The following is a 25,630-nucleotide window of genomic DNA, read 5'->3' as shown; positions in this document are numbered from 1 at the left end:
ACTCTTGTCGCCCAGGCTGGTGTGATTCAATGGTGTGATCTCAGCTCACTGCAACCTCTGCCTCCTGGGTTCAAGTGATTCTTCTGCCTCAGCCTCCTTAGTAGCTGAGATTACAGGCACCAGCCACCATGCCTGGCTAATTTCTGTGTTTTTAGTGGAGATGGGGTTTTGCCATGTTGGCCAGGCTGGTCTCGAACTCCTGACCTCAAGTGATCTACCTGCCTCAGCCTCCCAAAGTGCTGAGATTGATATGAACTATTTTTAAATATAACCACACTACTTTTATCTCACCTTAAAAAATAACACTAATTTCTTAATATCATTTATTATATATTATCAGCCAGAAATCATGAGGCTTTGATTTTTAAAAAAGGAAATTGATTATTTGAGTCTCATATTACAAATCAGTTGTTTTGCATCCATAACACAACAGTTCCATGAGGACTCTTAATGATTTTCATCGTGGATTTATATGGTTGACAAGTTTTGTGATATGTGGTAGTAACTTTTAGAATGAGAATGTGTCACTTTGTTGAAGAATAAAAATCACACCATCATTATGCTCCTACTCCATCTTCATTGATTCATTTGGATAAGTGTTTTCCAAACTTATCGGCTTCAATGAAATTTTATGTGGATGGCCATCATATAAAACAGATGGAAATGAAATTGCTCTGGGGCCATGCTGCCTACCAGTCATTGGGCCCATTCTTTCCCCACTTGGGGCCTTGCAGGCTTTGGCATGTGAAATGCTTTCTTAAGCATATATTATCTTCCCATTATGATTTCAGGGTAAGACAAATCGCTGTATGAAACAGTGTTAAGAATAGAAGATTGCACACATAGCCAACGTCGAAAAACTAACAACAGTACAGTATTTACTTTTCAAGCTTCCTACCAGCAAAAATAATCTTTCACTTAAAGTAATTAAAATGTGCGTGGTAATGGGAAAAGTCCACTGTTCTCATAAATAACAACCCCACTTCTCAATTGACTACGCTGGGGCCTCCTGGGAGGAGACGTATTTGCTTCCTGTCAGGATTAATCTATAAATGCAATCACCACTTAGACGTCATCAGTTCTTTTCTTCCCCTTCATTGGTCCCTCTGGAATTATATTGTAGCTCGAATAAGATCAAAATTAGGATACTTTTTCCCCAGGAAAAATACAGCAGTGGCTGTTTCAGTGTTTTAAAATTTGAGAATCAACCCTAAGAGTCGTGTCTTTAAATAGACTACAATATACATTTCTGTCATAGAATCAGCATTCTGCTAAAATAATAATTTCTGCTTGTCAGTATGATGATCAGTTTCTTCCCCACAAAAAGCAGGACACAGAGTGGTCTCATGTAAAACCACAGTGGCCTTAAAAGTTTACGTCTAACTCCTGGCACATAATTCTAGCAAGTTGCTGTTTGAACTTTGACAAATCACTGAACTTTTGACGTTATCTTCAAATGGGAACTGTATTCCTTGCTACCTTCCTCACTGTAATCTTATAAAAGTGAGATCATAGGCTGGGCATGGTGGCTCATGCCTATAATCCTAGCACTTTGGGAGGTCGAGATGGGTGGATCATTTGAGGTCAGGAGGTCAAGACCACCCTGGCCAACATGGTGAAACCCCTTTTCTACTAAAAATACAAAAATTAGCTTGGTGTGGTGGTGCACACCTGTAGTCCCAACTACTTGGGAGGCTGAGGCAGGAGAATCGCTTGAACCTGGGAGGCCGAGGTTGCAGTGAGCAGAGATGGTGCCACTGCACTCCAGCCTTGGCCACAGAGTGAGACTTCATCTCAAAAAAAAAAAAAAAAAAAAAAAAGTGAGATCATCAACCCAGTTTCATTTTCTTTGTCAAGATCTAATAATAAATACCTTTTCTTCTAAACAGTATAATAGTAGGAAGGATGGAATGAATTCTCCAACTTTCCTAAATTTAAGTAAACTCATCCTGTGGGTCAGAATGTTGCTTTGGAATTTTTTACACGTTGAATTATATAATTATGTTACTTCTCAAATGAAGTTGTTTTTGTGGGTTGAAAATATCTCTTTTGTTTCTCTGGTAACCTTCCAAATACCAAATATGTATACAAGGGATACTCAGTAAATGATTAAGTACCATTGAGGAGTTTACAGATACAGCGCATCTTATTCGATGCATTAAACTTCCAAGTTAGCTATTAAAGCCAAGCAGTAAGGAAAGAGCAGAAAACAAACAATTATTTTTTTCCAGTCATATATTGTGTAAAAGTTAATGTGTTTCACTTGGCTATTTTGATTTACTCATTTTAAAAAAAATTTCCTGAATCACATTGTTAGCTGTATACTGGCAAATATTCCTTCATTAGCTAAAAGCAAAGAATAGAATTAACACTAAGTCTCAGATTGCCATCCTCCTTATTAGAGAAAGGTGAAAATGAGAGTCCTTCCGCTTGAAGAGCTACCAAAGAAAGTAAGTAGAGTGGTTCAAAAACAATAGTCATTCCCTAAGCCAGGTGATTGGCGCTCTGAGCACATTTGCTCGGCAACGGAGCCGCATTTTACTCAGTCACAGAACTCTTCCAGTAAGCATAGAATCCTGAAAGTCTAAAACTGTGCTCATTTTCCAAATCAGCCTGGTGAAATCTAGTTCTTGATTCTCAAATTCAGAATTTCAGTTTTAAGTTTAAGGGCCTTAAAACGGCAAGTTATTGAATGAATAGAAGAAGGCCTGGCTTTCTAATCAAGTCTGTTTGGCTCTGAAGGCTAGCTACACCAAGGCCTCTGTGCTTTGTACACACTGTGAGGCACTTAGGATCCGTGTCAAGAGATAAGTCAACAAAAAATTAAATGTGCTATCTTTTCTTTCCAGGTATGTTTTAGGTTTGTTCTCCTTAAGACCAGGCAGGACTAGTAGAATCCTGTTGCCAACTGCTTGTGCTACAGAGTCCCTTGCTGCTGGGCTGTACTTAGTCGTCTCTCTGTGAATAGCTTGGCGTGTGGGTGTTTGCTGCCTTTGTGCCCGCAAAGTGTGCGGACATCCAGGCGGTTCTCCATTACAGTCTCCCTGCTACTCCAGGACATGCAAGTCCTATTTGTTCCCAAGCCAGTAGGAGGCTCCCTGCCAAGACCCATCGGCTGCTGGTGACATGCACACGCTGTGTGAATCACACAGCCACATGGTGGACTTTCATTATGTCAGCCCAGGAGTGTGGTCTGCCAATCCCCAGGCCAGAGGCCCACCCCCAGGCGCCTTTGACATTTTAAGTATAAAACAAATAAAGAGCTTTGTGTGTGTCTCCCAGCAAAGGAGAAGATGAGGGGCTGGGGGTGTTTCTGTCTGATCTGTAATCCGATGGAGGCTCTTCTTTCCTCTCAGCCACTTCAGGGCCCACTTCTCTGACACCTCAGACAGAGGCCGACTGAGTGCCTGGAGGCAAACAGCTGATTAAACCAAGTTGGCTGGATGTGGTTTTTGTTTTGTTTTTTGTCTTGTTTTAAGCAAATAAAATTCACATCTTTTTCCCTGAAAAAGTCTAATAAATGTTTGGTCATAACATTTCAATTCTCGAACAGAATTTCTATTCATTAGTTGAATACGGATCTGGTAATTATTTAGGTGATAATCCCAATGACAAAAACCGCAATTACTTTTGCATCAACCTGATATTACATCGCTTTATCCCAGAAAAATATCAGGAACCTGAAGACTTTGTGTAGTCAAGCAATTTTCTTTTTCAAAAACCTAAATGATAATGAAGCCAATGAGGAAACCAAATCCAAACAGAGTAAACTAGGAGAGATTGGATGACCTCTAAAAAAATAAAATTTCATTCCTTGAAAACTTTATTGATAGCAGTAACTGATAACTATGAAGCACTTACTACATGATAGGCAATTTTTTGTGTTTTACATATGTTAATCAATTGATGCCTATAAAACTGAGATTGATAACTTCTGTTTTTTTTTGAGATGGGGTTTCGCTCTTGTTATCCAGGCTGGAGTGCAATGGTACAATCACAGTTCACTGCAACCTCCACCTCCCGGGTTCAAGCAATTCTCCTGCCTCAGCCTCCTGAGTACTGGGATTACAAGCATGCACCACTATGTCTGGCTAATTTTATATTTTTAGTAGAGACGGGGTTTCTCCATGATGGTCAGGCTGGTCTCGAACTCCCGACCTCAGGTGATCTGCCCGCCTTGGCCTCCCAAAGTGCTGGGATTACAGGCATGAGCCACAGCACTCGGCCGAACTCTTTTTACAGATGAGAAAACTGAGACATGATTTGCCTAAAGCGACTCAGCTAGTAAGTGGCAGAAATGTAAACCTAGGAAGCCTCAGTGCAAAGTGTGTGTGCTTAACTCGACTGCTTATGGATAACCAAGACAACGAAATCACAATTCTTCATTTCAGCATCTTCATTTTTCTGCTGCTGTTATTTCAGAGTCCCACATCCCATTTCTCCAAGACAGACTGCTCCTTTGTGGGCTATCTCTAACTTCAAAATAGTTCTATGCAAAATAAATTAGCTTTCCTGGCTGTGAAAATCATAAATAGAGATTTAAAAATACTCTGTTGCAAAATGATCCTTAATCTGCACATTTCCTTGTCTCATCAAAATAATGCAATGCTTCACAGTCCCGGCAATTTTTTATTACAATATGCTTCATGTCATTTTAACGTATGTACCACACCAACATCTGGACCTTCCCTCCTCCTGCTCCATCCCTGGAGATATGCAGCAGTTTTGACATTCTGACTCTGTTGGTGTAATAGAACATATCTGTTGCTTCACCCACTGTAGCACAGACTAAATGATCAAGGCTACTCCATTTCTTCTTCTGAAGATAAACTATTGCTCTTCCACCAAAATTCTCTCCAGATCTCTGGTATCATTTAGTGAGAAGCAAAGCTGACCATGCGTTTTCAGGACAAGTCAGGACTCTGCACTCTTATCCTGATTTTCTCCGTGTAATAACTTTTGGAAGTTACTCAGCTTACTCCTGCCTCCTCACCTCCATGGCTCAAATTCTTTACCTAGAATATAGGTGGACACTATCGGCCTCTCAGAGAATATACCTCAAGCTGAAGGCCCTTTAAAGTTTATGAAATCTTTTTGCCTACTTTACGACTGCCTCCTAGTACCATGATGGTTCTGGATTTGGAGACATATGGAGTGAGTCTATGTGAGTGTGTTCTCTCATTTGGGGTGCAGAAATGCAAAGGCAACTCTCCTGGAAGTACCATTTTGAAGTCATCAGTGCAGGAGCCTGGAGCCAGGACCAGATGGCAGGCTTGACTCACCTTGACCTGAGATGTCGCTCTTCCAGCCATGTGGGCCAGGCTAATAGTTCATCAGATGTCACCATGGCTGATGGAGTGGGTAACTGTAGCCGGAGAGTATGAGTGGCAGCCTCTGCAATGACGGCCTTCTCTTTTTCCCCTTTTTTCTTCTTCAGGCCAGGAGGTAACCCATTCGTGACCCGGAACACTCTCATTGCACTTTCTTGAGAAGTCAAGTTTGGTAAACACGTTTAGCTGCAGTTAACTGGAGAGGGGCGGGTGGGACACGATGGCAAGAGAGACAGAGGGAAGGGACAGCTTTCGCATCCAATTTCCCACTTTAATAAGGTGTGGTCCTCCGTCTTTAAGTGCTGATATGAAAGAAACACAGCAAAGACCTTCATTTTCACTTACAGAATTTTCTAAAATATACTTTGCTTAAAAAAAAATCAGACACTTTTTTTTCATTTTCTTTTTTACAGAGTCTTGCTCTGTCACCCAGGCTGGAGTGCAGTGGCATGATCTCGGTTCACTGCAACCTCTGCTTCCTGGGTTCAAGCAATTCTCCTGCTTCAGCCTCCCAAGCAGCTGAGATTACAGGCACATGCCACCATGCCTGGCTAATTTTTGTATTTTTCGTAGAGATGGGAATTTGCCAAGTTGACCAGGCTGCTCTCGAACTTCTGACCTCAGGTAATCTGTCAGCCTTGACCTCCTAAAGTGCTGGGATTACAGATGTGAGCCACCACACCCAGCTTTTTATTTCATTTCCTATGTAAATGGAATGAAAAGATAAGTGGAATTTCTTGGCAATCCAGTGTTTCTCAAACTAATGGTTCAAACTGCTTATATATCATCAATTATCTCGATAGACTATGTTTACCATGGATCTCCAACATAAGATGGAAATCTCCTCACAGTCTCTGTTCATGCCATTCTCCAACTAGAATTCTTTTATTCACTTCTCCCTGCAGCAATTCCAAATCCTATTCCGTCTAGAATTTCCTGTGCAAGTGCCTCTCCCTGCTCTGAAAGGATGTATCTTTTATCACCTCTCAATGGAGCCACTGGTTCCAACCCTAAAAGCAGTAAATGATATTCATTACCTATCCAATACTTCCAGGCTTGAGTTTTCATTTTGTCCTTTTTAATATTTCCATCAAATGTTGAATCACTATGAAGAATTTATAAAATAGACGTGATATACATGGAACATGATGAATCCCCATAGACCAAGCCATCGATTTAAACAGAAAAACATACCACTTACTTTGAAGACTCCTCCATGTACCTCCTTTCTGTCTTCTTCCTGCTCCCCTCAAAAAAATCCACAATTCTGAGTTTTAGTTAATCATTACTTTTCTTTATAGTTTTACTCTGTACAGTCATCCCTTGGTATCCATGGGGGATCAGTTCCAGGATCCCTAGGATACCAAAATTCTCAGATGCTCAAGTCTCTGATATTATAGAAAATGGCATAATATTTGCATATAACCTACACACATGCTTACTCATATACTTTAAATCATCTCTAGGTTACTTGTACTACCTAACAATGTAAATGCTATGTAAGTAATTGCTATATTGTATTTTTTTTGGTATTATTTTATTGTGGTATTGTTATTTTTTAAAATATTTTGATGCACAGTTGGTTGAATTCATAAATATGGAACCCACAGATACAAAAGGCCAACTATATATTTGTATCCTGTAACAATATATTGTTTGTTTATAATGTTTGTAAATTTTATGCGTGCATTCCTCTGCGACTACTTTTTGTACTTCTAAGATTTACCCATGATGCTATATGTAAATATAAGTTACTCATTTATTTTTTCCAGTGTAAGAATGTACTTCAAGTTTTGTCTTCTTTCTTTCTTTTCTTTCTCTTTCTTTTTCTCTTCCTTCCTTTCTCTCTCTTTCTTTTCCTTCCTTTCTTTCTCTTTTCTTTCTCTCTTTCTTCCTCCTTCCTTCCCTTCTTTCTCTCCCTCCCTCCCTCCCTCCCTCCCTTCCTTCCCTCCTTTCTTTTCTTTTCCTTTCCTTTTTTTTATTTTTGAGATAGGATCTCACTCTGTCACCCAGGCTGAACTGAACTGCATTGGTGCATTCTCAGGTCACTGCAACCTCCTCCTCTCAGGCTCAAGATATCCTCCTACCTCAGCCTCCTGAGTATCCAGGACCACAGGTGCATGCCAACACACCTGGTTAATTTTTGTATTTTTTGTAGGGATGGAATTTTTCCATGTTATTCCGGCTGGTCTTGAACTCCTGGGCTCAAGCAATCTGCCTGCCCCAGCATCCCAAATTGCTGGGATTACAGGTGTGAGCACCACACCTGGCTATACTTCAATTTTCTAATCCACTCTCCCCATGAAGGACATATGGTTTGTTTCCTTTTGTTTGTTTACTATTACAAATTGTGTCACTATGAAGATTCTTATACATAGCCCCTAGACATAGATACAAGAATTTCTCTAAATTAGTGTATATACTTAGGAGTAGACACTGTGTCAGTGTGTGTATCTTTGATTTTACTGGATGGTGCCAAACTGTAGGTTCCAATAATGGTTACTTGGAGTAACTAACACTGACTATTCTTGACGATGGTTCATTTTTTTCAGTTGTTTGTTTCAGTCAACAAATTGTGAAAGGGCCAGGTGTGGTGGCTCATGCCTGTAATTTCAGCACTTTGTGAGGCTGAGATTACAGGCATGAGCCACCACACCCTTTGTGGATCGCCTGAGGTCAGGAATTCAAGACCAGCCTGGCCAACATGGCAAAATCCTGTCTCTACTAAAAATACAAAAAATTAGCTAGGCATGCTGGCACAGGCCTGTAATCCCAGTTACTCAAAGGCTGAGGCAGGAGAATCACTTGAACCTGGGAGGCGGAGGTTGCAGTGAGCTGAGATCATGCCACTGTACTCCAACCTGGGCAACAGAGTGAGACTCTGTCTCAAAAAAAAAAAAAAAAAGAAGAAGTTGTAAAGGGTTTTCCATTGTGGTTTGAACTTGTGTTTCCTGATTACTAATGAGGTCAGACACTTTTCATATGTTTATTAACCATTCACATTTCTTCTCCTGTGAAGAGTCTGTTCAACTCTTTTGTCTATTCTTACTATGTGCTTGGTCTTTTTCTCATTGATTTACAGAAAATCTTTACATATTCAGGGTAGAAATCTTTTATCAGCTACCAAAGCTACGAGTGCTGTCTCCCAGTTTGTGATTTTTCTTTCCACTATTTTTTTATGATGTCATTTTACTAATCAGAAGTTTATCTTTAATTATAATCTTTTCCTTTATGATTTGCTTGGTTTTTGCAAGGGCTTAACACATTTTTTCCCACTGAAAGATGATAAGGGTATTCTCTATTAGATATTCTCTTTTACACATTGTGCAGTTTTGTCTTTCACATTTAAGTCTTTAACTAATATTGATTTAAAATAAATAAATAAGCAATTAGCTCAATGCCATATATCAAGCTCTGTAATAAATCAAGTTCCCATATATATGTAAGTCTCTTGCTGGACTCCCTATTTTATTTGTAAGGTCAATTCTTATTCTTCCTCTTCCTCTTCCTCCTCCTCCTCTTCTTCTTCTCTCCTCCTTCGCCTCCTTCTTTTTCTTCTCTCCTCCTTCTCCTTCTCCTCCTTCTCCTCCTTCTCCTCCTTCTCCTTCTTCTCCTCCCTTTCCTCCCTCTCCTCCCTCTCTCCCTCTCCTTCTCCTCCACCTCCTTCTCCTCTGTCTCCTCCTCCTCCTCCTTCTTCTTCTTCCTCTTTACTTTTCCATAAAGAGTCTTCCTCTGTCACCCAGGGGCTGGAGCATAGTAGTATGATCTTGGCTCACATAGTAGCCTCTGCCTCCCCCTGTTCAAGTGATTCTCAAGCCTCAGCCTCCCAAGTAGCTGGGATTATAGGCATAAGCCACCATGCCCAGCTAATTTTTGTGTTTTTTCAGTAGAGATAGGATTTTGCCATGTTGTCCAGGCTGGTCTCAAACTCCTGGCCTCAAGTGATCTGCTCACCTCAGCCTCCCAAAGTGCTAGGATTACAGGCATGAGCCACCATGCCTGGGCTGTACAATCAATTTTTTTAAGTGCCAATAACTTTTATATCATTTAATTATATAATAATTTATTAATTATTGACATTTGGTATAACACTGTGCTCTTCTCATTATTTTTCATCAGGAATGTCTTTATTATTCTTTAACTGTTTTTCCATATAAATTTTAGAATCACCTTATTAGGTTACACACCAAGACACACATACACAAACAGAACTGCTGATTTTGACTGGAGTTTCATTAAAGTTACAGATAAATTTGAAGGAAATCAAAATCTTAATAATGTTGAGTTTTCCAAGCCACAAACACGGAATATCTCTTCATGTCTTTCAGTTAAGTAAATGTTATAATTTTTTCTCTGAAAGTCTTGTGAATCTATTAGAATTACTCTCAGATACTTCATATATATTATCTTTATACTTTACATATTTTGTGCCATTATAAATGGTATATTTTTATTGTTACATTTTCTAAGCATTTGTTGCAAATTTATTTTGCCTAAAGTTAGATTTTTTGGGGTGTTGAATAATTTGTAAAATTTTGTTGGTAAAACTATATGTTCCTGATGTTTTCTTGTAGGAAGCTTTTCAACTATTGATTGAAATTCTGTAAGATTATAAGACTATACAAGATTTCTATTTCTTCTTGATCTTGATTTCTATTCAGATATATTTTCATTAAGAATTCCTCATTTTATCAAAGTTTTCAAATTTATTGCCATACAATGTTTCCAATATTCTCTTTATTGAAATTCTACTTTGAATTCTACACATTTGATAAGTGGTATTTGTCATTCCATTATAATATTTTTGACTTTTCATGATTATTTCTTTGACCTATAAGTTACTTAGAAGTTCATTTTTAAATTTTCATGTATGGGTTTTTTTACTAGTCATCTTTTTATTATTGAATTAGTTTTTGGTCACACAATGCCATCTGTATGATAGTAATCCTTTGAAATTAGTTAGGATATGCTTTAAGGTACACAAGGTGCTAAACAAGTGTAAATGTTCCAGGTGTACTTGAAAATAATGTATATTCTTCAACTGTTGATGATATTGTTCCACAAATATCTATTAGATCAAATTTGTTAATTGTGTTGATCAAATCAATTATATCATTACTGGTTTTTGATCTACTTAGCATATTAGTTTCTGAGATGTGTGTTACATTTTCCTGCTATAATTATGTATTAGCATATTTTTCTTTATGGTTCTTTCCATCTTTGCTTCATATGTATTGAAGTTATACTACTAGATGCATATAAGGTTAAAATAGCTATGCCTTCGTGGTGAACTGAACCATATGTCATTGTTATCTTTTTATTTCTACCAATGCTCTTTGCCTTAAATTCTGTTTTGTCTTATATTAACATGGCTACCTCAAGTTTCTTTTAGTTAGTGTTTTTCTAATATATCATTTTCCATTTCTCAGTATTATTTCTGTATTTTTTTGTATTCTTATGCTTTGGCAAAAATCATTTAGCAAAATTCATATAGCTATTTTTTAATCCCCCTTTAACTTTTATAGTATTTAATTAATTTATACTTATTGAAAATATTGATATACTTAATTTCCACCATCTTATTTTGTGTTCATATTTATTCTGACTCTTCCTTATTTTTTTTTCCATTTTTCCTGCCTTCTTTTCAGATATTTTGCTTCCTTTCACTTTTGTCCTTCTGCTAGTTTCAAAGTTATATGTTTTATTTTAATTTTTAGAGATTATCGTAGAACTTTTATCACAGTCTAAAGTTAATGCCTTCCCTCTTCCTGACCAATTCAAAGATCTTAAAATACTTTAATTTCATTTACTTTCCACATGATTTAAATGCTGCTTGTATATATATATTGCTTGTTATGTACTTGGGTTAACAAATAAAATTGTGTATATCTACAGTGTACAATATGATGTTTTGAAATATGAATACATTGTGGCATGACTAAGTCAAACTAATTAACATATATATTTCCTTACATATTTATCACAGTCGGTGGTGAGAACACTTAAAATCTACTCTCTTAGCAATTTGCAAGCATACAATACATTGTTATTAACTACAGTCACCAGACACAACAGACCTCTTGAGCTCATTTCTCTCTAACTGAAATTTTGTATTGTTTGACCAACTTCTCCCCAGTCCCTGTCCCCATCCCTGCCTCTCCTAGTAACTCCCATGCTGCTCTATGTTTCTATGAATTCAACATTTTTAAACTTCACATATATGTAAGATCATATGCTATTTGTCTTTCTGTATCTGTCTTACTACATGTAACATAACATGATCCTCCAGGATCATCCATGTTGTTGCAGATGGCAGGATTTCCTTCTAAAGCTGAGTAATATTCCATTGAGTATATATATGATGTTTTCTTTATCCATTTATCCTTGATGGAAATTTAGGTTGGTTCCATATCTTGGCTGTTGTGAATAATGCTGCCATGAATATGGGAGTGCAGAAATCTCTTCAATACCTCATTATTGTTGTAGCTTTAATACAATCAATGTTTGCTTAGATTTTGCCAATAATCTACAAGTTTTTCTGCTTATTAGTTCTACTTGACTCTCAAGCCCTTGATCAATGATCTTTCTTCTCTCTAAAGTACATACTTTAGAAATTTGCTTAGTGATGATCTATTGGTGTTTCTTTTAAAATACCTTTATTTGGCAGGTTTTCTTCCCCAGCATATGAAAGATATTCATTTGCTGTCTTCTTGCTTACATTGTTGCTTTTAAGTAAGCAACTGTAAGCCCATTGCTGTTTCTTTGAAAGTTATTTGTCTTTTCTCTCTAGCTGCTTTAAAGATCGTCTGTGTCTTTGGTGTTCCATGGCTTCGTTATGGTATTTCTATATATGGATATTAATTTATTATTTATCCTGCTTGGGGATCCTGAGTATTTTGTTTACAGTTGGACCTTAATAGATTACTTGATGCTTTTGCCTCACAGCTCATAAGATTCTCTCCTTCGTCCTGGCTTTAGATAATCTGATGACTATGTGCCTAGGTGATAATCTTTTTGCAATAAATTTCCCAGGTGTCCCAGTTGTTCTTTGAGCTTCTTGTATTTTAATGTCTGGATCTCTACCAAGGCCAGGGAAGTCTTCTCTGATTATTCCCTAAAATACATTTTCCAAACTTTTAGATTTCTCTTCTTTCTTGGGAACACCAATTATTTGTAGGTTTAGTCCTTTAACATAATTCCAGACTTCTTGGAGGTTCTGTTCATTTTTTAAAAAATTCTTTTCTCTTTGTCTGTCAGATTGGTTTAATTCGAAAGCCTTGTCTTCAAGTTCTGAAGTTCTTTCTTCTCGTTCGATTCTGTCTTTGGTGTTCCATAGCTTCATTATGGTATTCCTATATATGGATATTAATTTATTATTTATCCTGCTTGAGGATCCAGAGTATTTTGGATACAGTTGCCTCTCCCTATTCTCAGTTTGCACATCCACAGACTCAGCCAACCATGGATTGAAAATAATTGAAAAAAGAGATAAGCAGAAAATGATGGATAGGAAGCAGGACTAACTTGCAGCTCCCACTCAGAAGGACAGAACAGCATGCAGAGATCCACACTGTGAAGTTTTATACCAAGAACCACCACAGGAACATACCAGGAAAGCCGAGATAATCCACAGACCCTTTGATGGAGGTGGATTGCCTCTGCAGGCTCTGTGGGACAACTGAGGAACTGTGAGTCAGCTTGCTTTCTCAACTGGAAAGCTTGTAGCCTGTGACAAGTTCTCAGCCCTGTTCACTGGCTGCCTGGAAGTAAACCTAGTGCTGTTGGGGAAGGGGCACAGTGGGAGTGAGACTGGCCTTTAGGGCTGTAGGCTGCCTGGAAGCGGGGTGAGGCATGTAGCTGCTGGCGCTCCCCCCACTTCTCTAGCGACCTGTGTGTGTAATGCAGCAGAGGCAGACTTAATCCCCTGTGAGTATAACTCCGTTGGCCTGGGAACCAGATCCCCATCCCCCACAGCAGCTGCAGCAAGCCCTGGCCAAGGAGAGCCTGAGCTTAGACATGCCTAACCCTGCCCCCATCTAATGATCTTTCACTACCTGCCCTGGTAGGGATGACAAAGGACATACTTTCTTGGGAGCTCTATGGTTCTACCCACTGACTGACCCTAGGGCAAGTTTGCATCCTCCCTATACAACCATAGCTGATGTACTCTTGGAAGTGCTACCTCCTGGCTGGAGGTCAACGAACACAAAACAAGTGCACTAAACAAAAACACAAGCAAGGACCCTCACTGCACTGGAGCAAGTGCTGGTATCCATGGCTGAGAGGCCTAAAGGTGAATCACATCACAGGTCTCCTTGCAGACACTTCCCAGTAGCTCTGCTGGGTGACTAGATCAAGAAGAACAATAACAATCACTGCAGTCTGGCTCTCAGGAAGCCCCATTCCTAGAAGAAGGAGGAGAGCCTCACATCAAGGGAGCACCCATGAGACAAAGGAATCTGAACAGCAGATCTGAGTCCCAGATCTTCTCTCTGACATAGTCTAACCAAATGAGAAGGAACCATACAAACAATTCTGGTAATATGACAAAGCAAGGTTCTTTGTCAACCCCAAAAGATCACACTAGCTCACCAACAATGGATCCAAACCAAGACAAAATCTCTGAATTGCCAGAAAAAGAATTCAGAAGATCAATTATTAAGCCAATCAAGGAGGCATCAGAGAAAGGTGAAGTCCAAATTAAAGAAATAAAAAAAAAAAAAGATAGTAATGAAAAAATCCCAAGTGAAATAGCATAAACAAAAAACAGTCACAACTTCTATAAATCAAGGACATGCTTAGAGAAATGTAAAATGCACTAGAAAGTCTCAGCAACAGAATTAAACAAGTAGAAGAACTTCAGAGCTAAAGACAAAGCTTTCAAATTAAACCAATCTGATAGACAAAGAAAAAAGAACTCAAGGAAATAAGAGAGGACACAAACAGATGGAGAAACATTCCAAATAGACAAAGAAAAAAGAACTTAAGGAAATAAGAGAGGACACAAACAGATGGAGAAAAATTCCATGTTCATGGTTAGGAAGAATCAATATCATAAAAATGGCCATACTGCCCAAAGTAATTTATAGATTCAATGCTATCTCCAGCAAGCTACCAATGACCTTCTTCACAAAACTGGAAAAACCACCTTAAACTTCATATGGAACCAAAAGAGAGCCCACATAGCCAAGACAATTCTAAGCAAAAAGAACAAAGCTGGAGGCATATGCTACCTGACTTCAAACTATACTAAAAGGTTACAGTAATTAAAACAGCATGGTACTGGTACCAAAACAGAGATACAGACCAATGGAACAGAATAGAGGCCTTGGAGGCAACACAACACATCTACAACCATCTGATCTTTGGCAAACCTCACAAAAACAAGCAATGGGGAAAGGATTCCCTGTTTAATAAATGGTGTTGGGAAAACTGGCTAGCCATGTGCAGAAAGCAGAAACTGGACCCCTTCCTGACACCTTACACTAAAATTAACTCCAGATGGATTAAACACTTAAACATAAGACCTAACACTATAAAAACCCTAGAAGAAAATCTAGGCAAAACAATTCAGGATGTAGGCATAGGCAAGGACTTCATGACCAAAACACCAAAAGCATTGGCAACAAAAGCCAAAATAGACAAATGGGATCTAATTAAACTCCAGAGCTTCTGCACAGCAAAAGAAACAATCATTAGAGTGAACCGGCAACCAACAGAATGGGAAAAGATTTTTGCAATCTACCCATCTGACAAAGGGCTGATATCCAGAATCTACAAAGAACTAAAACAGATTTACAAGAAAAAGACAAACAAGCCCATTCAAAAGTGGGTGAAGGATATGAACAGAGACTTTACAAAAGAAGATACGTATGAGGCCAACAAACATATGAAAAAATGCTCATCATCACTGGTCATTAGAGAAATGCAAATCAAAACCACATTCACATACCATCTCATGTCAGTTAGAATGGCAATCATTAAAAAACTCTGGAGACAACAGATGCTGGAGAGGATGTGGAGAAATAGGAACACTTTTACACTGTTGGTGGGAGTATAAATTAGTTCAATCATTGTGGCAGACAGTGTGGTGATTCCTTAAGGTCCTAGAAATAGAAATTCCATTTGACCCAGCAATCCCATTACCGGGTATATACCCAAAGGATTATAAATCATTCTATTATAAAGACACATGCACGCATATGTTCATTGCGGCACTGTTTATAATAGCAAAGACCTGGAACCCACCCAAATACCCATCAATGATAGACTGGACAGGGAAAATGTGGCACATATACAGCATGGAATACTATGCAGCCATAAAAAACGATGAGTTTGTGCCTTTTGTCAGGACATGGATGAATCTGGAAACCATTATTCTCAGCAAACTGACACAAGAACAGAAAATCAAAGACTGCATGTTCTCACTCATAGGCTGGTGTTGAACAATGAGAACACATGGATGCACGGAGAGGAGCATCACACACTGGGGTCTGCTGGGGGGGCTAGAGGAGGGACAGCAGGGAGTGGGGAGGTTGGGGAGGGATAACATGGGGAAAAATGCCAGATTTTGATTTTGAAAATGCTGTGGATTAAATATATGCAAGTCTTTTTCTTTGAAAAAAAATGCAAACATATTTAATAAAACTCAACTTGATCAATTTGCTCAAAAAAGGAGTTATCATCATATATATTATTCAATTTAAATTCTCCATATGATTATGTGTGCATGAATATTTGATTAGAAAATGTAAAATACCTCACATAGTTTGAAACATTTATTGTTAAAGGAATAAAAAGTTACCTTTTCGCTCAAATAAAAAAGATACAGAATGGCAGAATGGATAATAACTTACCAAACACATAAGGACTCATATGAACTTGAGGTAAAGGGGTGGAAAAAGATATTTCATGTAAATGAATATCAAAACTGAGCAAGAATAGCTATTTTTACATTAGACAAAACAAACTTTAAAGTAACAGTAGTTAAAAAAGAAAAAGAGGAATATTATATAAAGATAAAAGGACTAGTCCAACAGGAAAATATCACAATCCTAAATATATGTGCACCTAACACTGGAGCTCCCATATTTATAAAAGAATTAGTAATAGACCTAAGAAATGAGATAGACAGCAACACAATAATAGTGGAGGACTTTAATACTCCACCAACAACAGTAGGCAGGTCATCAAGACAGAAAGTCAACAAGGCAACAATGGATTTAAACTATATCCTACAACAAAGGGACTTCACAGATATTCACAAACATTCTACCCAATAACCACAGAATATACATTCTATTCATCAGTGCATGGAACTTTCTCCAAGATAGGCCATACGATAGGCCACAAAACAAGTCTAAACAAATTTTTAAAAATCAAAATTAAATCAAGTACCCTTTCAGGTCACAGTGGAATAAAATTGGAAATCAACTCCAGAAGGAACCATCTAAACCATGCAAATACGTGAAAATGAAATAACCTGATACTAAATGATTGTTGGGTCAAGAATAATATCAAGGCTGAAATTTAAAAATTCTTTGAACTGAATGATAATAGTGACACAACCTATCAAAACCTCTGGGATACAGAAAATGCAGTGCTAAGAGGAACATTCATAGCCTTAAATGCCTACATCAAAAAGCCTGAAAGAGCATAAATAGACAATCTAAGGTCACACCTCAAGGAACCAGAAAAACAAGAACAAAGCAAATACAAATCCAGCATTAGAAAAGAAATAACCAAGATCAGAGCAGAACTAAATTAAATTTTTTTAAAAAATACAAAAAAAAAAAAAAAGAAACAGCTGGTTCTTTGAAAAGATAAATAAAACTGGTAGACCATTAGTGAGATTAACCAAGAAAAGAAGAGAGAATATCCAAATAAGTTCAATTAGAAAAGAAATGGGTGATATTACAACTGATATCACAGAATACAAAAGATAATTCAAGGCTGCTATGCACACCTTTACGTGCATAAACCAAAAAACCTAGAGGAGGTGGATAATTTCCTGGAAATATACAACCCTCCTAGATTAAAACAGGAAGAAATAGAAAGTTGGAACAGACCAATAACAAGTAGTGATATTGAAATGACAATTCAAAAGTAACCAAAAAATGAAAGTCCAGGACCAGATGGATTCACAGCTGAATTCTATCAGACATGCAAAGAAGAATTGGCACCAATCCTATTAACACTATTCCAAAAGACAGAGAAAGAGGGAATCTTCCCTAAATCATATTATGAAGCCAGTATTGCCCTAATACCAAAACCAGGAAAAGACATCACAAAAAAAGAAATCTACAGACCTATTTCCCGAATGAACATACACGCAAAAATCCTCAACAAAATACTAGCTAACAGAATCCAACAGCATTTCAAAAAGATAATGCACCATGATCAAGTGGGTTTATATCAGGGATGCAGGGATGGTTTAACATCCACAAGTCAATAAATGTGATACACCACATAAACAGAACTAAAAACAAAAATCAAATGATCATCTCAATAGATGCAGAAAAAGCATTTGACAAAATCCAATATCACTTTATGATTAAAACCCTCAGCAAAATCAGCATAGAAAGGCCATTCCTTAAGGTAATATAAGCCATCTATGATAAACTGAGAGCCACCATTATACTGAACGTGGAAAAGTTGAAAGCATTACCCTTGAGAGCTGGAAGAAGACAACGATGTCCATTATCACCACTTGTATTCAACATAGTACTGAAAGTCCTAGCCAGAGCAATCAGGCAAGAGAAAGAAATAAAGGGCATCTAAGTTGATAATGGGGAAATCAAATTGTCACCATTTGCTGATGACATGATTTATAACCATTATAGAAAAGCCTAATGACTCATCTAAAAAGCTCCTAGAACTGGTAAATAAATTCAACAAAGTTTTGGTGTACAAAATTAATGTACACAAATCAGTAGCCCTGCTATACACCAATAGTGACCAAGCTGACGTTCAAATCAAAAACTCAATCCCTTTTACAATATATGCAAAAAAAAAAAAAAAAAAAAAAAATACTAAGGAATATACTTAACCAAGGAGATGAAAGACCTCTACAAGGAAAACTACAAAACACTGCTGAAAGAAATCACAGACAACACAAACAAATGGAAACATATCCCAACGCTCATGGGCTGGTAGAAAATGACCATAATACCAAAAGCAGTCTGCAAATGCAATGCAATTCCTGTCAAAATACTACCATAATTCTTCACTGTATTAGAAAAAACAATCCTAAAATTCATATGAAACCAAAAAAGAGCCCACATAATCAAAGCAAGACTAAGCAAAAAGAACAAATCTGGAGGCATCACATTACCTGATTTCAAACTATACTATAAGGCGATAGTTACCAAAACAGGATGGTACTGGTATAAAAATAAGCACATAGACCAATGGAACAGAATGCAGAACCCAGAAATAAAGCCAAATACAATCAACTGATATTCAACAAAGCAAACAAAAATCTATCATGGGGAAAGGACACCCTATTCAACAAACTATGCTGGGATAATTGGCAACCCACATGTAGAAGAATAAAACTGGATCCTCATCTTTCTATATAAATCAACTCAGGATGTATTAAAGACTTAAATCTAAGATGTGAAACCATAAAAATTCTAGAAGATAACATTGGAAAAATTTTTCTAGACATTGGCTTGGGCAAAGACTTATTGACCAAGAACCCAAGAAAATCAAATACAACAAAAACAAAGATAAATAAATGAGATTAATTAAACTAAAAAGCTTCTGCACAGCAAAAGTAACAATCATCAGAGTAAACAAACAAACTTGAAAATCTTCTCCATCTATACATCCAACAAAGGACTAATTTCCAGAATCTACAAATAACTTAAACAAATCAGCAAGAAAAAAACAAACAATTCCATCAAAAAGTGGGTTAAGGTTATGAATAGTTTTCAAAAGAAGATGTACAAATGGCCAACAAACATATTTTAAAAATGCTTAACATCACTAATGATCAGAAAATGTAAATCTTAGCCACTATGCAATACCACCTTACTCTTGGAAGAATGGCCACAATCAAAAAACCAAAAAATAATAGATGTTGATGTGGATGTGGTGAAAAGGGAACACTTTTTGCACTGATGGAGGGAAAGTAAATAGTCCAACTACTATGGAAAATTGTGTGTAGATCCCTTAAAGAACTAAAAGTAGAACTACCATTTGATCCAGCAGTCCCATTCCTGGGTATCATTAAATGAAAAAGATACTTGCACATGCATGTTTACAGCAGCACAATTCACAAATGCAAAAATATGGAACCAGTCCAAATGCCCACCAATCAATGAGTGGATAAAGAAATTGTAGTATATCTATACCATGGGATACTATTCAGCCATAAAAAAAAATGATATAATTGCATTTGCAGCAACCTGAATGGAATTGAAGACCATTATTCTAAGTGAAGTAAAGGAATAGAAAACCAAACATTGTATGTTCTCACTCATAAGTGGAAGCTAAGCTATGAAGACACAAAGGCATAAGAATGACACAGTGGACTTTGATGACTCAGGGAAAAGGGTGTGAGGGGGTGAGGGATGAAAGACTACACATTGGGTACAGTGTACTGCTCAGGTGGTGGGTGCACTTAAATCTCAGAAATCAGCAATAAAGGACTTGTAACCAAACACCACTTGTTCCCTAAAACTTATAACAGGTAACCAAACACCACTTGTTCCCCAAAAACCTATTAAAATAAAATAAATAAATACGTAAATTAAAAGTACATTATAAAACAGTATACATACTTTTGATCCCAACTATAATTTTAAAAACATGTATATGCATATAAAACAGAACACTATACCTCAGAATATTAACTGGTTATTTCTAATGTTAGGATCAAGGAGAATTTCAGTTTTCCTTTTTATCTGTATTTTTTACTAGTTTCTGTCTTACAAATAATTATAATGAAAGTTTTTTTTATGGCAAAAAGATATAAATATTAAAAAATCAAAAATACAGCATAACAACTATATTATATTAGGTATTATAAATGATCTAGAGATGATTTAAAATAAGGGGAGAATGTGTAAATACTGCACCATTTTATACAAAAGGCTTGAACATCCTTTGAAAGTGGTATCTGTGGAGGGTCCCAGAACCATTCTCCCATGGATAAAAAAAGATACTATATTTCTGTCTCCTGTTTGAAAAATTTGCAATCATAATTATCTCTCCAAATGATTCTACTGCTGCTCCCTCTTCTTTTCATCTAAGACTCTGATTAGAAATATGTTAGACCTTTTCTACCTGTTTTTTTAGCCTCTATTCATATATTCTATTTCTTTGACTTTTTTCATTTGAATCCTAAGTGATATGTTCTGATTTATTATCCAGTTCAAAAATTCTATATCTTCAGCTAGAGCTCTCTCTCTCTCTCTCTCTCTCTTTTTTTATGGAGACAGAGTCTTGCTCTGTTGCCCAAGCTGGAGTGCAGTGGCATGATCCTGGCTCACCCCAACCTCCACCTCCCAGGTTCAAGAGTTTCTTCTGCCTCAGCCTCCCAAGCAGCTGGCTACCTATAATTTATTGCACCACCATGTACACCACCACACCTGGCTAATTTTTGTATTTTTAGTAGAGAAAGGGTTTCACCATGTTGGCCAGGCTGGTCTCGAACTCCTGACCTCAAGTGCTTTACCCACTTCGGCCTCCCAAATTACTGGGATTACAGGTGTGAGCCACTAAGCCTGGCCTAGAGTGAATATTTTTTATCAAATCTATGCATTCATTTAATTTGAAAATTTTAGTTATTATATTTGTATTTCTAGAAATTCTGTCTGATTCTTAATCTGCTTATGCTGGATTGTCATTGCTGGTGCCTGATAGAGAAATGTATTCTTGTTGTACATCAGAGACCAGAATACATTTTCTCATAGAAACAATGTGAGAAATGAGTGTAGATTAAAAAGTAATTTTAGATTATCTGGGTGTGGTGGCATGTGCCTGTAATCCCAGCTACTTGGAGGCTGAAGCACAAGAATCATTTGAACCTGGAAGGCAGAGTTTGCAGTGAGCCAAGATTGCACCACTTGACTCCAGCCTGGGTGACAGAGCAAGAGTCAATCTCAAAAAGAAAAAAAAGAAGAGAAAAGTTGTTTTAGAATAATTATATATGAATTAAATAGGTTCTGTGGGCTTGCTTATGAATCTAACCAAGGATTAACTCAATTCCAACATAGATAATTTAAATTGAGCATTCAGAAAACAATTGTGTATTATATGCCCTGCATAGTTATCTAGTTTACTCTTTAATATATTTGCATCTTATCCTTCTAATTATATGATAAATTCCTTAACAGTAAAGATTATCACTCATACTTCTTTACTCTTCTCCGCATATTCTAGCTTGGAGATTCTGACTAGTTGTCTAGTGGGTTATAGTAGCAGTGGCGATCAGTAGACAATGCCATATATTTGGAGTCATTTAATTTTTTCTGACCTATTCCCTAATAGGGGTACTAACTGTGCAGTGAAAAACACTCAAACATAGATGCTAAAAGAAATGGGGCTTTGAATAATCCACTGGTTTGCTTACTTTTTATGATGGCTGATATGTCATTTATCCCATAACTCAGCCACTCAGCTAAATTCTAAGTTACCAATAGAACTGAAGAATTTGTATGTCAAAATCACACACAGACTATATAAACACATGACTAGTTAGCTGTGAGTGTGCACTTGTGCCTTAAAGTGTAACATTCTAACTTTGTTAGGTATTTATTCTAGAATTATCTGTTTGTATGTCTGATTGCTTTTCCTGGACCATTTCTATTTGATTTTTAAGAAAAAAGATACAGGGGAGGGATGTTAAACGAGAAAAAGCAATTCATTGGTTACCAAACATATTGGGGAACTCTCATTATTTAAATTTAAAAACAATATACAGCTCACAGAATGCCACAGTTCCGGGGAGCAAAAACTGATATGTGTCAAGATTGAAAATGATTCTTTCATAAATGAAGTTGACCAAAATTTTCAGCAGGACTGTTGCCTGAAGGAAAGTTCCTGGGCTCCAGCCTCTGTTATGCCTAACAATGAACCATACAAGTCTGGGCAGATGGTTGGATTCCAAAGTGTTTCTCATGTTACAGTGTTTTTTTCCTATTGTCTCCTCTGAATTCTACAGAGAAAAGGGAAAATGTTACGACTTTCAGAAAGTATAAATGTCTTCAGCACATTTCTGGAGAGTTCCAAGTACTAAATATGAATTACCTTAGAAATCTCTTCTTACTTTTTAGAAATGTCGTCTTGGCTAAAATATGATTTCTTATTGTGGATAATGTGATTTATCTTCCTTACTTTTATAGGTAGAGATACAGAATAGAAGATGTAGTTATGTCTTTTCCTAGACCATCTCTTCTACACTCCTTGTCTCAAAACATGGTAACGTGGTCCATTAAGTTTTGAGCTATGGTGAAGCAGAAACTGGTACTTTTTCTTAATAACATTCATATCCATCCAATGCCAATATTGCATTTATTCCCCAAACAGCTCTCAATTCTCTCCAGTTTTCTACATCTCTAATACCATTGCTCTGGTTGAAAGTCCTGATATTTTTCTTCTCCCTTTTAATGCAGCTTAAAAATGCTAACAGACATCATAGAAGATGGCAGATTAGCAGCAGCTCAGGATTGCAGCTCCTAGCGAAAGCACGGAGGGTGAGTGAATGCCGCATTTCCAGATGGGTTTTTATTGCCCACAGACCAGGAGATTCCCAGGCAGAGGAGACCCACGGGTTGCCAGCACAGCTGGTTCAGCCTCCGCGGTTGTTTTGGCCAGTGCGGCTGTTTTTGCCGGCCGGGCTGTTTGGGCCGGTGCCGTGGAGCAGCGGTTCTCCGTACAAAATACATGGGTCCGGGCGCCATTTTAGCTGGCGACTGGAGCTCCTGGGAGACAGAATCACCCATTCATCTGATTAAAAAGGGAACTGAAACAGGGAGCCAGGCCAGGAGATTCCCGGGCAAAAAAGTGCCATGAATCTCAGCGTGGCTGTTTCAGCTGGCACAGTGGGGCACTGCCGGGAAATCACACAGATCCTGGTGCCTTTTCAACAGGTGACTGAAACACCTGGGAGACAGAATCGACCATTCAACTAAAAAAAGAAAAAAAAAGGGGGCTCTGAGGCAGGGAGCCAGGTGATCAGGCTCAGCTGGTCCCACCCCCACAAAAAAACAGGAATCAGAAATGCTCTGGATTGAGAGTTTCACAGCAAGCACAGCTGAACCCTGGACAGTCCAGCTCTGTGGGGAGGGGCATCTGCCATTACCGATGCAGTCCACCACTACAGAGGTAGTTTGCCATTGCTGAGGCAGTCTGCCATTACAGAGAGAGTCTGCCATTACAGAGGTGGGCCACCATTGCCGAGGCAGTTCTAACTACAACCATATAAACAGGACTTCAGGGAAGTTCACATGGCAGCTGGGCGGAGCCCACAGCAGCTCAGCAAAGTCTCTGCAGGCAGACAGTGACTAGGCTGCCTCCTGGCTGGGCAGGGTAGCCTGAAAAAAGGCAGCAGCACAACAGAAACTCATAAATAAAGCCCTAACTCCCCGGGACAGAGCTCCTGGGAAAAGAAAAAGGGGGGTTATGAGTTCTGCTGCAGCAGACTTAAATGTACCTGCCCAGCAGCTCTGAATGAACAACAGAGCTCACAGCTCAGCACTTGAGCTCCTATAAAGGACAGACTGTCTCCTCAAGCAGCTCACTGACCCCCATATATCCAAAGAGTCACCTCAAAAAGGAGAGCTCAGACTGGCATCTGGCGGGTATCCTTCTGGGACAAAGATGGCAGAAGAAGAAACTGGCAGCAACCCTTACTGTACTGCAGCCATTGCAGGTGATCCCCAGGCAAGCAGAGCCTGGAGTGTACCTCAGCAGTCCTACAACAGAGGGGCCAGACTGTTAGAAGGAAAACTAAGAAATAGAAGGAAATAACTTCATCATCAACAAATGGGACGTCCACTCAGAGACCCAATCTGAAAGTCAACAACTATAAAGACGACAGGTGGATACTGCCACAAAGATGGGAAGAAACCAGCCCAGAAATGATGAAAACACCTGAAACCAGAACGCCTCCCCTCCTACAAGGGATCACAACTCCTCACCAGCAAGGGAACAAGGCTGGGTGGAGAATGAGTGTGATGAGTTGACAGAATCAGGCTTCAGAAGGTGGGTAATAAGAAACTTCTGTGAGCTAAAAGAATATGTTCTAAGCCAATGCAAAGAAACTAAGAACCTTGAAAAAAGATTTGATGAAATGCTAATGAGAATAAACAACTTAGAGAGGAATGTAAGTGAATTGATGGAGCTGAAAAACACAACACAAGAACTTCGCGAAGCATACACAAGTTTCAACAGCCAAATTGACCAAGCAGAAGAAAGGATACCAGAGGTTGAAGATCAACTCAATGAAATAAAATGAGAAGGCAAGATTAGAGATAAAAGGGTAATGAGGAATGAACAAAATCTCCAAGAAATATGGTACTATGTGAAAAGACCCAATCTACATTTGATAGGTGTACCTGAATGTGACAGAGAGAATGAATCCAAGCTGGAAAATACTCTTCAGGATATTACCCAGGAAAACTTCCCCAACCTAGCAAGGCAGGCCAATATTCAAGTCCAGGAAATACAGAGAACACCACAAAGATATTCCTCTAGAAGAGCAACCCCAAGGCACATAATTGTCAGATTCACCAGGGTTGAAATTAAGGAGAAAATGCTAAGGGCAGCCAGAGAGAAAGGTTGGGTTAATCACAAAGGGAAGCCCATCAGATTGACAGCAGATCTCTCAGCAGAAACCCTACAAGCCAGAAGAGAGTAGGGGCCGATATTCAACATCCTTAAAGAAAAGAAATTTCAACCCAGAATTTCATATCCAGTCAAACTAAGCTTCATAAGTGAAGGAAAAATAAAATCCTTTGAGAACAAGAAACTACTCAGAGATTTCATCACCACCAGACCTGCTTTACAAGACCTCCTGAAAGAGGTACTAAACATAGAAAGAAACAACCAGTACCAGCCACTCCAAAAACATATCAAATGGTAAAGAGCATCAACACAATGAAGAAACTGCATCAACTAATGGGCAAAACAGCCAGCTAACATCAAAATGGCAGGATCAAATTCACACATGACAATATTAACCCTAAATGTAAATGGGCTAAATACCCCAATCAAAAGACGCAGAATGGCAAATTGGATAAAAAGCCAAAACCCATCTGTGTGTTGTATCCCGGAAACCCATCTCACATGCA

At 38.1% G+C, this 25,630-nt stretch overlaps 1 protein-coding gene across 7 annotated transcripts in view; it reads left to right on the top strand.

The window, feature by feature from the left end:
* The window catches only part of ALPK1 (alpha kinase 1), a 157,271-nt gene that overhangs the window by 49,100 nt on the left and 82,541 nt on the right, over positions 1–25,630 (top strand). For 5 of the 7 annotated variants that reach the window (XM_064383990.1, XM_064383989.1, XM_064383991.1 and 2 more), the window contains one exon: positions 22,952–23,032. The exons of the other annotated variants lie outside the window; for them this stretch is intronic. The gene's annotated coding sequence lies outside the window, so the exon portion shown is untranslated. The remainder of the gene's footprint in view (positions 1–22,951; positions 23,033–25,630) is intronic. 7 annotated transcript variants of the gene reach the window in all.

This window comes from Aotus nancymaae, unplaced genomic scaffold (assembly GCF_030222135.1).
Source record: "Aotus nancymaae isolate 86718 unplaced genomic scaffold, 86718_ANA_hifiasm-v0.15.2.pri h1tg000033l, whole genome shotgun sequence".
NCBI classification, from domain to species: Eukaryota; Metazoa; Chordata; class Mammalia; order Primates; family Aotidae; genus Aotus; species Aotus nancymaae.
This window is presented reverse-complemented; position numbering and strand designations above follow the sequence as displayed.